Genomic DNA, 13350 nt, shown 5'->3' with positions numbered 1-13350 from the left:
CCTATCAATCTCCATCTCAACCCCTCAACAGCCAGAACCCTCATCAACAGTATAACCCTACTCATTCTAGTTTGCATTCCAAGAGGAGAAGCAGCTACAGGACATCCTATAGGAATCCTGTAGTAGCCGATCCCTCTGGAAGACATACTCTGGAGATAGGGACAACCAAGAATGGCAACAGGGACATGCAAAGAGTTCTTCTTGAACGTCAGAATCTCAACAACAGCCGAAGCCAAGCATGCAGTGTGCATGTAGCAACAACAAACAAAGGAATGAGTTCCAAAACCTGTGCATGCGGCAACAACACACGAAGGAATGGGTTCCAAAGCCCGAAATCTATATAATGCGGCCGTGACCATGCAGGTAAGTGCCTAAACTCATTCGTGAATTGCATAAATCATATTTTAAAAGCTGCATGCCTATGGGAATGTTTCAGATTGAGTGGAATCGGTGGCCAGTCAACTGGCCACCCTCGGCCAATTACATATCCTCGTGGGATCCAAACGAGCCCCGTTACATTCAAAATTGCCGACGAGATGTGCATCCAACACGTGTGGAGTGTCCATTCAAGGGGAAATCGCCGGGACTAGTAGTGGTGACGGCGGATAATGGCAGAGAGGAGGTGATGGCGGTCAGAAACATGCCGAAGCATTATAGCTGTGATGTCGAATCAACTGTCCGGTCTAGCCACCTCATCCCATCACCATGAATCATGCCATAGTTAAATGATGCCCGATCGAAACAAGTACCACCTTCTGTTCACTCTGCACTTACAACGTCTTCGACTGGAGTACGCATCCACCACTTCCAAAAATAGTTAACTAGTCATCCTCCACCAGTTTTTTTGCCTGTGTTCGAAAATCTCCCGTGTATCGGGCTCGCTTGGAGGCACAATGGCATTCTACAGGAATCGGGGGCCTTCTACAGGAAAGGCAGAACAGCTTTACGGAGCAGGAAAACTTGGGATTTCATTGAATTTGGAGCTCCAAACGAGGTAGGCTCGAAAAAACTCCTTTATGCATGATGTGTTTGTGCAAGGTGGTGAATTGAATGACATCAGAGGAAAAGTCTGCCTGTGTATTGGAAGTAAAACGTTTGCCTGCATATTGCACTAAATTTCCCCAGTTCCTCTGCATCAAAAATCCCCTCCACGTTTTCTTTTTAAATTCTCCTGTAAGGAAGATATATACAGCCGTAGAGGCCAGCTTGTGTGTGAAAAAAATTTGAATTTTCATATCTACGTGTGTGTTGAAGATGGAACCTGATCGTTATTCTCTGTCTGTAAAAACAAAATTCTTCCTTTCATAAACAAACAGTCTATTTCTGGGTGACAGTGGTTTTCAAACAAGGGAATTGTTGCTAGTTGATCTTAAACACGAGAAATTCCTTCTTGAGTTCAGGGGAAACCAAATTCATCTATCCTCCATTTCAGGTTGGCTGTTTGGTTGCCTCAACATCTCCTTTTCTAATTAAAACATAAAAAAGCACTCTCACCATGCCAAGAGGATTCATATGGAAAGAACCATCGGACTCTAGCAAACTGCACAAGCATCCTGAGGTGGTGGACCTTTTCACCTGAGCAAATTGGATATCCTTCTTTGACAAAATTCAAGGTCATGATGAGGAGATAATTGAGGAGTTTTTAATGTCCCTAAGACCACAGTCAAAAACACATGCCATAGTTAGTTTTAGGGGTTTGACCCTAGAACTCACCCCTGAGCTCATTAGTGCAGTTACTAGTCTACCATTGGGGCTCCCTTGGAGCAAAGAAGAGAGATCATTGGACCAAATTGCTAAGAAGTCATTCTTTCTGCCCACGAAGCATCCTGTAGAAGACAAAAACAGGGTTAGAAGAACCAGCTTGGCTCCTCTCTGGAGTGAAGTTAGTTTCCAAATTATGAAGTACATCACATCATCATCTATGGATATCATTTCAGGTTACTGTGTGAATTAAGGCATGGGATTGACTTGCCTCCAGCAAAGAAACTGAGCATCCCCTATTTCCTTCTTCAGTCACTAATTGAATGTGGTACAAAGCTCAATGAGGGGATACCAGATCAGTTGGCCCATCATGGGCTCATCAAAATATTGGTGGAAGATGATTTGCACACCTACATTGTCCCCATATCTTGGGAAATCTTTCGAAACATGTCCAGGGATGACAACATTAGAACTTTGGCCGAAAATATCACACCATCTAGTAGTGAGGAGGGAGAACACACTGAAGAAGGTGAGAAAAATATTGATGAAGGAACACAAGACACTCAAGCAAAGAAAGAATAGAAAGAAAAAGGGGAAATGGGCCAGATTGCTGAGCCTAAGATAGAGGAAGAAACAACAACAAAAACACCAAGCGAAAAGAGGATGCAGAGTAGAATAGGCACATAGAAACAAAAGGAAAAGACACACCCTGAAATCTCAGCAACACAAACAGAAATAATTGACACAGGGTTTTCTACAGGAAGCAAGGAAAAAGGACAGCAAGAGGAGAAATCACCTGAGATATTGGCAAGGGAGGCAATAGCTGTGCTTGTTGCCTTAAGAACACCTCCAAAACAAAAAGGGAAGAGAAAGAGGCAAACCTCCATGTACTTTAAAGCAAAGGGAAGCATAAGGATAAAAGTGGGCAGACCCCAGCCACAGTCAAAGGAGCCAATTGTCATTGAGGACACAACAACTAAACCAAAAGAAGAGTCTCCTTCAAAGATGTCTATCACCTATGAATGAGGAAGCCCAAAAACCTCCACCTGGAGAGAGAGAATTAGGATGATGGACTCAAAGACAGCTCTACAAGAAGCCGAGACATCTTTACAGGAAACTCTGGCTAAGTTAAAAGAAACCAAGAAATTGGAGGAAAAGGCAGCCAAATCATCACAGGGAGAGGAAAAGACCAAGGAGATATTGGAACCAAGCCCTCAGCCTATCTTGGGCTCATACTACAACCTATTAGAGGGTGGGAAAATCATCCCACAGAAATTTGTTGTGTCACTCTTCTTTGCATTGGAACAGGAGAGGATGAGAACACACACATGGATGAAAATTGCCAAATCTAAGGGAATTGAGGACATAGGCCACATGGAGGAGAATTTAAAAGAGTTAAGAGGAGAACTGGCCATGGTCATGCATGTAGAAAGCTGCAAAAGATCCCAGCTGCAGGAGGAAAATGAGCTGCTAAGAAAACAATTGCAGCTACAAGAAGTCCACAAGGAAGGTAGCCCATCCATTTTGGGAGGGAAACAACAGCAAGAAGGACCTCCAGCAGACAAGGACACAACTGAGAAACAACAGAAGGAGGCAGAGCTACAAGCTAATGTGGAGATGCTCACAAAACTGCTACAAGAACAGGAGTCTCAAGCAACAGAAAAGATACAGGGTTTAAAACAATAGTTGCAAGAAAAAGACAGCCAGATGGCCTGCATGGCCAGCTGGGTAGTAGAAGCCTTACAATGTAGGCAACCTGCCAAGTCATATGCCTTATATCTCAAGGATCAATGGTTGCAATTCCAAATTAACACCTTGGCCCAGAGGGGCACCGTTCCATTTCAGAATTACCATCAGTTTATGGACTTGTGTGACAGTAGCTCAGCAGAAGATAAGGCCAAGTTATTAGAGTTCTATTTATACAATTTGGCCCTTCCGAACATGAATCTATGGGACCCCAATGCTTCATTGGGATATGTTCAACTCATGGCCATGGCCTCTTGGTTAAACCATGAGGAAAAGTGGGCAAGAGAAATTTGGAATGTTATGGACAGGGAGCTACGGGAGCCACTCATGATTAGAGTAGAACCAGGAGATCCCTTAGCTTTAGTATCTACCCGTCAACACCTCACCAACAACCCCCAGGTTCACCCAGACTACATTGAAAGACAAGCTCAGGCCATTGCTCACTTTGAGGACATGGAAAGACTGTTGGGGGATAACTGCATTCATGCTTGCACAAGGAGATGGAACACACTGTCCCATAGTCTGAAAATCAGAGAATACCACTCCCCAACAAGGATGAGGGAGGCCTTGGCAAGAGTACCACTCTATAAACAGTCAATGCAAAATCTGCAGGCCAACTGGATCAGCCTAAAGTTTAGTCCTCCATTGCTTTTAGGACTGCTGGAAGGGGTCAAAGAAGAAGAAGAGCACATGCAATGGGAGGAAGTAGAGAGAAAAGCAGGGTTTCATGACCAAGAAGAGGACATCACCTCAGAAGCCTGGGATGTTAGAGAGGCAGTCAAAGCAATCAAAGATGATGAGCTGGATTAGTTGCTCAGAGGATGAGCAACACATTTAGCAGGGGGGTGATGATGAGCCCCAAAAATGGGTAACTTATTGGGCTCATTTTGCCTATTATTCTTGATTAATCCACCATTCTTCATAGTTTATTCATGATTTTGAGTATATTTATGTTAATTGAATGAATGAGGATAGTCATTTGACCATGAAGTCTAATATGTGCTTATTGCAGATTTTTGGACATCTTTTGGACCAAGGTCAAGCATTTATGAGCCAGTTGACAGCCAAATACGAGGGAACAAGGCTGAGGATTAGTAGGAAGGGTGTCTCCTGCACTAAATTTCCCCTTCCTTGAGTTCTCCACCATTAGCTCGGAGTTTAGCAGCCCACCAAAGATGATTTCCAAGAGCAGCCGAGCAGCTTTTGTGAAGTGGCTGATTACTTGCAGTTTTGAGCAGCCAAGCCCCTCAAGTTAAGGAGGGCTGTTGTAGGTCCTCATGGTGCATAAGAAGGAAGGCTTCAAGCCTTGGTAGTTTAGCTCTTGAATATTTTTTTTTCTCACATTGGTGCTGCTCTGCCTTTCAGCTCATTTTCGAGCTTTTGCTGTAAACATTTCTGTGACATGGTTATTTTTTGAGTAATGGAGATACATTTCACTTTGCACCAGCTCTGAGCTTTTCTTAGGAGGATGTAGCTCTTGGGGTTGGGCCCAACCCAAGTGCGAGTACCTCCTTTGTGTACTATTATGTGTTTTCTTTGCATTCATAGAATAATTTCTGCTATTTAGGTTAAGATCTTGCTTTGTTATTTAGGTTGCTTTTGATGATTAAAATAGCTTTTTCTGCTTCAGGTTGATTTGACAGTTTGAATAAAAAAAATTTCTTCAAAAGAAGGCCATCAAGCAACGCTTGATCTCACCTCTCCCTCCTTGGGACCATGAGCTGAGACCAAGGCATAATTGCTGCCACAAAAACACTGTTTTGCCTTTCAATGCAATTGCAAGTATTGGATTTTTAGATGGAAAAGTGATACCAGTTGTGCTTGCATATTCAGATCTACTCTTTCTTAGATTTACATAGTTCCTTGCATGATTTCCTGTGCATAGCTTGCTTTTCATCATGATTTTGGTTTCTAGGTCAGATTAGGTCAAAGTAGATAGATCTCTGATTTTTTAGTCTTTCTTTGATCAGTTTTGAGAGATAGTGTGCAGATCACCTGTAATCCATCCCCGCCTATCCTTTCTTCCTCACACAACCTGCTTCAACTCCAAATTTTGGATTCCTCCCCTTCATTTGCCACACTTTGCTAGTTTGACCTAATTTCTTCATGTTTGTGCAACATTTCTCCCTCCATCCTTGAACAAATCCAATCGTCTTCATCACTCCTTAGTATCATTTACCAGGTCCTAGACCTCTTCACAGCCTCATCCATCCTCCATTTCCACTTTCCCACCGTTTTTCCTCCATCAACCCTCAAAAATCCTCTCTCGACCCTTCCTGTAGAACATCCTGTAGAACCCCTGCAGACTTCCTGTAGAAGATCACGTGAGCAGTTTCTCGAGATCTGATCACTGTGAAACTCTTTGGAAGGGTGCTAGGGACCCCTTAGGCCCTCTTCTCACCTTACCAACCTCCTGCAAACACCCACTCCATTTCCTTTTCCAATAAACCCCTGCATAGTTAAGCATAGTTAAAGCACATGCATAATAATCCTGCAAAATTGCTCAAAAATACAAAAAGATGTGTTTTCCATATTTTTCTTCAGAAGTAGCTTAGTCACATGCATTTCACCATTCCAAGAGTCAATGTCATCCATTTCTGCAACTTTCATCTCTTTTCTTGCACCAGTAGGGCTAGTCGGTAAAACTAGGGTTTACTATGGTTTGCGTTTCCTTTCAGCTTTCAGCTTCTTCCTGCAAGTAGATTAGCCTCCTTTGAGTTAGCTTTCATCCATCACAGTTAAAAGCTTCTTCTAAGAGCTCATAGAAGTTAGCTTAAGCTCCTACCAGACTTGTGCTAGCTGATCAAGTGACAAACTGCGGCAAGAGCTAGTACTTGTGCATACATCATCGCTGCTTCCAATTTTGTTACGAACTACCGGGTTGATAAAAGTAAAGAAGGGAGTTCCAGGAGTTGCAGCATCATTGCTGTAATACTGGAGCCCACCAAATGGTGGTCATTAAAAATGAAGGGCGGAGGTATTGCAGTGGATGAGGCATTTGCTGGATGGTAAATTCTCTGAATGACTTCTCTTGAACATGTCGGCGACACTGATATGGATTGGTAGTGTTAACCCCATGGATGGTACGGAGGACCAATGGTGATATGATGAAAGGAATAACCAAACCCGACTCAATCATGGTGATGGAGTGAAAGTGTCATGTTCAAGAGCGACCTGCTACCAATAAAATTCTTCAAGTTTTCTTCCCTTTTTCCCCAGTCATTACTAACCAGTACCTCTTTATTTTTTTCAAGCTTGAGGAGGATAACATATTCTTGGTCTATAATTTTCCCTTCGGGAAAACCTGTCGCTATGTTTTAGCGAGCCTAGCATCGTGAGACTTGTTCTTGTCTGGGTGGACAAGTTTGTCGCTATTGTTTTAACGAGTTTAATAACAAAGATAACTCGATCCTTTTCATGTTTAGAGAGTTTGAAAAGGGACGAAAAGGAAACTCCAATAGTACTTTTTAGTAGCATAATCCCTTAAGTCAGAAAAAGTATAAAATAATACGAAAGGGATGACTTTTCAATCGCTTTAGTGAGCCGAAAAAGACAAGTGCTCGATCTTTTTGTTTGATAATCCCTCAGGTCCAAAAAGATTAAAATATATAGGAGGGTGGACGCTTCCACTTTTACTTTAACGAGCTGGGAAGGCCAATGGCTCGACAATCTTTTTATATTTAACGAGTCTAAAAAGAGTTTAAAAGCGACTCGTTTTTTGAGGAACGAGTGGTATTTTTGGGTAGCAACTAGTTCCAGGTAAATTGGAACTTTCTCAAAACATGGCAGTGTGAAGAGGGTGGAAATTTGAATCACTCGTCGCAGTTGTTCCTCGAAAGGGTAAACAATCAAATGGAAGCATATGATTGGCCAAATGAATGGAGGTGACGGTAGGAACACAACCAAGGTTCAAAAAGGCTGATAACAAGGAAATCACAAAGGTTATTTACCAAAGGTGGATTCATTTTTTAATGAGCTTGAATTGAAAGAAACCATGCTTAGTGGCAAGTTTATTTTTTAATGAGATTGAACCTTGTGGAAACATTGCTCCTAGGTGGGTTTATTTTTTAATGAGCTTGAACCGTGCGGAAACATTGCTCATGGGCGGATTTATTTTTTAACGAGCTTGAACCTTGCGGAAACATTGCTCATTGCCTTTTTATGTAGGCTAGAAACGACCAAGCTACAAAGCTAGAAAAACTAAAAAGCTAAAGGGTTGAGAATGCTAAAAAGCTAAAAAATCAAATTGGTCACTTTTTACTTGCATAGAAAAGTTTGCATGCCTCTAGGTCTTTCAGAAAAGGAGAGTTTCCAGGTTACCATATGGAAGTTCCTGCGGTTAGACAGGATTGTTTCTGTCGGTGGACAAAAATCTCTTCTTGGCTTTGTCCATCGAAATAGACGAAGGTGAATGGTGAGCTTCCAATCACATAACATACAGGGAAATATCTATTTCAGATTGATCACATATCCGACAAGGAAATGAATTTTCAATCCAATCATATAACCTTTCAAGGAAATATCTGTTTTAGACTGATCACATATCCTATACAGGAATGTTTTTTCAGTCCAATCATATGACCTTAAAGAAAATCTCTCTTTTCCTCTGGGTTCGCCTACTGAGGTAGACTAGGGTGCATGCCCCCTAAACTTCGTTACATTCACCGAACTACTCCCGGTAATTAAGTGGATGGAACGAAGGTTGAAGAGACATTGTTGACGCAAAGAGACCATTTAGGGATGATGGTTGATGTGTAGCTGTGTTTGAACCGAGAAATGAAAGCTGATCGACAAATTGCACCAATTTTTCTTCATGTGGAAAACACATCACTCGAAAGAGTGTGGAAACAATAGCTTCCATGCTATATATATAGTCACATCCAAGGAGTAGATTGTAATCTAGCGGCCCTTGGACTACCATCACGTTCAAGTGAACGGTTTTTCTTTTCAAAGTTATCGGTAGCTTTGGAAGGATCCCTAATGGTCGACTGGTTCCTTTGTTGAAGTCTGACAAATTTTGCGTACCAGGCATAAGAGATGGTGAACCAAGCACTTTCCAAGTAGTTGAGGAAATGATACTCACTGAAGCCCCTTCATCTATGATAGTGCCAAACACGATCATTTTTTAAACTTGTACTATGATCCAGAATGGTACATTAGATGGAAGGCAGGGTCTTGCTAGTTGATTCCAATCGAAGGAAACGACTAGACTACTTGGAGGGGTTACCGGATAAAAGGTTGAATGAACCCCTTGAACCGAGGAATTTTCCTCCTGTTGTAAAGGAACGGGTGGATTTCCCCCATGTTCATCGGACTCTGAATCGACAAAAATAATTTGAACGGTGTCGCTCTCATTCTCTTTGGAAATTGTACCATCTGAAGGTGGATCTTCTGAAGGAAAGACTGGGTCAACTGCCATCTTGACCTGTTGGCTTTGGTCTGGTATGGACTCAAAAGGTTCACTTTCAATGATAGGCATTTCAACTGACAACTGAGTTATGTTAGTCGGGTTTTCAACTAGCAATGGACTCAGTAAGAGTTTCTTGTATCCAAGCAGAAGTCGCTGCGGTGAAGCAGGATGATTATGCAAGATTCTCTTAGCCTCATCTAGAAAAGGACAACGAGGAAGGCTATGGTCTCCTTCACATAGTAGACATGGAGGTTTGACCTTTCTTTCCTATCCAGGACTTTCATTTTCACTAGTTGACAGTGTGCTATCAATCTGATTGCTAGAGGTTGATGACATCGAATGGTGCGAATGGGGAGACCATTCTCTCAATATCTACGGAATTCAAGGAAAATCTCGATGAAAATGGTTTGCTTTGAAAATTAGACAAGGATATATAGGAGATTTAATGTATGAATTTTCACCAGATGATTCATTATTGCCCCCTTGCTTAACTGGCTTCTTCTTCTTCTTCTCCTTCCCTTTCTTCTTCTTCTCAGCAACGTGGTTTTTAGTATCACTAGTTTCACCAAGCCAAGAGGAAGAAGGGGAGGGAGAAACAAGCGAAGTAGAAGGTGAAGGGACCCTTCAGTATCGTCTGGTTGCTGATTTGATTGCTGAGGAATTACGGTGTTTTGAACGACAGAGGTCGAGAATAGCCATACTGGCAAGTCGATTGTGATTCCTGGAAGGGACAATGTAGCCATGTATGGAGCACCAATATCTCCCCAAGAGGAGAAAGGACTAGGATTCCCCCCAAGAGGGATTCCTTGATTGGGCTTCATTATCTCAATTTAAGATCAACGAAGGAACAGGGATGTTATTTCGATTTAAATAAATTTTAAGACACTTTGATGCAACTTTTCTTTTTCAATTTTTAAGAGTCAAGAAAAAACTAAAGGTGAATCTATTCGCTTTCGATTTTTAATGAGCCTAAAGTGACAAGTGCTTAGATGGACCTTTTCTTTTAAGGAGTCGAAAAGGAATGAAAATGACTACTCTGGAAATCTAGACAGAGGGATTACCAAACCAATCACAAAACTACAATATAAACCTTGGTGGTAAATTAAAGAGAAATTACCAAGGAATTTACGTACGACAGTCATTCTTCCCGAATGTTGTGTTCAGTGCATTGCGATCGATAGGGCGGTAGACATGGCTTCCTAAGGATAAAGGATATCAACCTATTGTGGTCTCCCAATATATACTCGACGGTACGGGGAGCACAAGTCCATACTAGCACTTGTCGTATCAAAGAGGAGGAATCACCCAACCTTTGATGAAAATGATAGTTACCAGGTTTTACGACGCCGGAACACGTCTCTAGCCTAGACTTCTAGATGTGTTGCGTTAGGTTCCAAAGCGTTTTTATGTTCATTGAGATTTATTTTAGAGTTGATCTTGCTTAGAAGTTTGTCTTTCAAGGTTCACCACGTGATGTAGATGTAAAATTCCTAAATATGCAATCTAAAATGATAAACAGTCGTTTATTTTGTTTTAGCAATGAAAATCCTAGCTACTAAGGAAAGAAGATTACGATTCTTTCAACAGAGAGCAAAGAGCACACACTAAATGCATTTTTCCTAAATCATCTTTCGCACACAGTCTAAATGCAAATGCAAATGCATTTTTTTTTTTTTCGTTTCCTTAATGTGAGAATGCTCAAACAGAAAACTAAGTACAGATTTGAACTATTTTCTTCAAAGCGACATTTCGACAATTTCTTTTCAAAACAAAAGGAAGACTAGAATGACACTTTCGATTTCGAATTGAAAAATGATTTCGGCACTTCAAATACTAATCATCCAAATCAAATACAATGAAAAAATTATAATTGACTATCTAGAGGAGGAAGACATTACGACACTCTTCTTTTTGACTCAAAATGATATTTACGACACTTTTTTCATCAAAAAACGTTACTTCGATTAAGCTACTTTTGACAAAGGAGGACTGTAAATGATAGAGAAATACACAAAAACATTTACAATTCCTAATCAATGGAGGCTAAATAATGTAAAGGAAGGAGGCTTCAGCAATGAGATACTGATCATGAACAATAAAACTATTGAATAGAGCTGAAAACAAGGAGGGAAAACCAAATTTCAAAGAGAGAAACAGTATCACTCAATCATTGCACCTATACTTAAGGGAAATAGGGATGCATCTCACCTGCAACACACGGGAGGTGTGATGCATATAGGTTTCCAGTTACATATAGTGCAATGGACCAGGGAGCGAAACTGAGCTTGGTTTTTGCTTAAAATTTGCAGCTAAGTTCAGTGATTTAGGCTGAGTTATGATGGACAGTAAAAACAAAGTATAGGGGTATGATCTTATGAGGTTATGAGCTACCACAAGGGCACTTAGAATGCTTGTAAGTCAGATGTTCAGTTCATAAACCAACCCGGAGATTGACTGAAGCAACATTCATCTACTTCACAATTACATAGCAAAGGCGGTTTGAAGGCTAGCTGGCTAACTTCAGGCTCCATCTGTAGTTTATAAAGTAAACAGTAAACAAACAAAACAAACTATTCTCTCCCCAGTGGAGTCGCCATTTTGTTTCCGGGGAAACTAGTGTCGATTCGAAATACTAGTCCCACTAAGATGGGTAGCTATCTTAGAAACAAACAATCAAATCAATTCGGGATTTCCTTTAGGTGTAATAGATAAGAGGGAAGAAAAGAGGACCAGTCTGGATCTTTCGCTTTGATCCTTGCTTGATTTCTCTCTCCCTTGATAGAATTTTCTACTCCTCTCCTACTTGTCCTACTTTAAAGAGTACTTGTAGAGTCAAAGTAATAGAAAACCATCAAAGCATCTCTATCTAAAACATCATAAACAATGCAGAATCAGAAACAGATTGACCATACAATTGCATTTACAAATAATAAGATTCACAAATACAGGATTATATGGAGGAAAACTAAAAAAACTTTATTAATAGTAGAAGAGAGGATTACAGCCCAGTTATCTGATCCAGCATCATCCACCCAGCATAGAAGCCCTCTTCACCTCATGAAAAGTAATATCACCCAACAATATAATGTCTCTTCTCACAGATAAACCAACGACACTTCCTTACAAATTACAAAATTCCAGCCTCCTAGATCTCTCAGATGAGGGATCCATTTATAGATGTCTTGCAAGGGTGTGAGTCATCTCTGGGTTTTTGATTAGTGTCATTCCACTGATAGTTCTTGGTTCCACTTGGAGATTTCATTGATCTCTTACTCATCCCTGGGCGAATTCAGAGAGGCAAGTGTCCTGGGAGAAGTTAATGGAAGATTCCATGAGCTTCCACTTAGCAAATTGTCTCTACCATTTGTCCATTCTCGCTCATCGCACCCTATAGAAGGCCATTTCAGTATGCATCACACTTGGCTAGTGTGGCAGCAAGTATGCATCGCACCTTGACCATGGAGCAATCAGTATGGTCCATTTTTGGCTAGTTCAGAGTGGTTTTTCAGGTGGAACTTTTGGGAAATTATGTAATCAGTTGACCATGATCCTTTAGGGTATGAAACAACACTTTTAGGGACTAAAGAGCCCTTGGTTTATGGACATACGAGTTTGGGGTTGCAGTGCCCAAATATGTCTACAACACCATCTTGACTTGAGTCATTATCTGAAACAACTGCCAACTCTTCATGACCTTTTGCTTTTACAAATCCTGAAAGCATAATTGCTGAAACCTTGTTATTTGCTTTGTCTTCCTGTACCTGTTTCCTTTTCCATACCTTCTTATTCCTGCAATATCAAGCCATGTGCCCATAGTTATGACACTTGAAGCATTCAATGTTGTCCATAGGTGATTCCATTTGATATATGCAACTGTGAGCGCTATGGCCATAGTTATGGCATTTGAAACATTCAATGTTTGGCCCATCTAACATGTATTCTCTTCTGAAAAAATCATTGTGGAACCTGTCTCGTGATCCTGCAAACTTGCTTCTAGGATTTTGTAAATAATGATTGTACCTGTAAAAAAATTCACAATCCCTAGCCATATGTCCATATTTAGCACATAAAAAGGAATAACCATTAAATAAATGTGCGTACCTGAATGGTTCATTCAGATGCGATGGTCCTTGATAGTTGTACCTGTCAACAAATTTACAATCCTTGGCCATATGTCCATAGTTAGCGCATGAAAAACAATAACCATTAAATAAATGAACATACCTGGAAGATTTTTCATTCTTCTTTGGAGGTGGTGTTGTAGTTTTTTGTGGTCCTTTGTTCTTGATTTCTTTGGTTTTGTTCTTTGGAGTTGCAAAATTCTTCTTTGGCTTTTCACTTTGATCAACTTCCTTCTTAGAATCATCCTAAGAAGATGTGAAGCTTGTACCTTCATCAACTGGAGCTTTAGCATCTTTAATTTCCTTCATTTTTTCTTCTTCATCTGTCTTATCTTGTAAGTGTTCTTTTTCAATCCCTTGAATTTGTTGATC

This window comes from Pinus tabuliformis, chromosome 4_2 (assembly GCF_031772625.1).
Source record: "Pinus tabuliformis cultivar Carrire ecotype Pingquan chromosome 4_2, CPIR1, whole genome shotgun sequence".
Classification (NCBI taxonomy): domain Eukaryota; kingdom Viridiplantae; phylum Streptophyta; class Pinopsida; order Pinales; family Pinaceae; genus Pinus; species Pinus tabuliformis.
The sequence above is the reverse complement of the archived record's forward strand: the minus strand, read 5'-3'. Positions refer to the sequence as shown.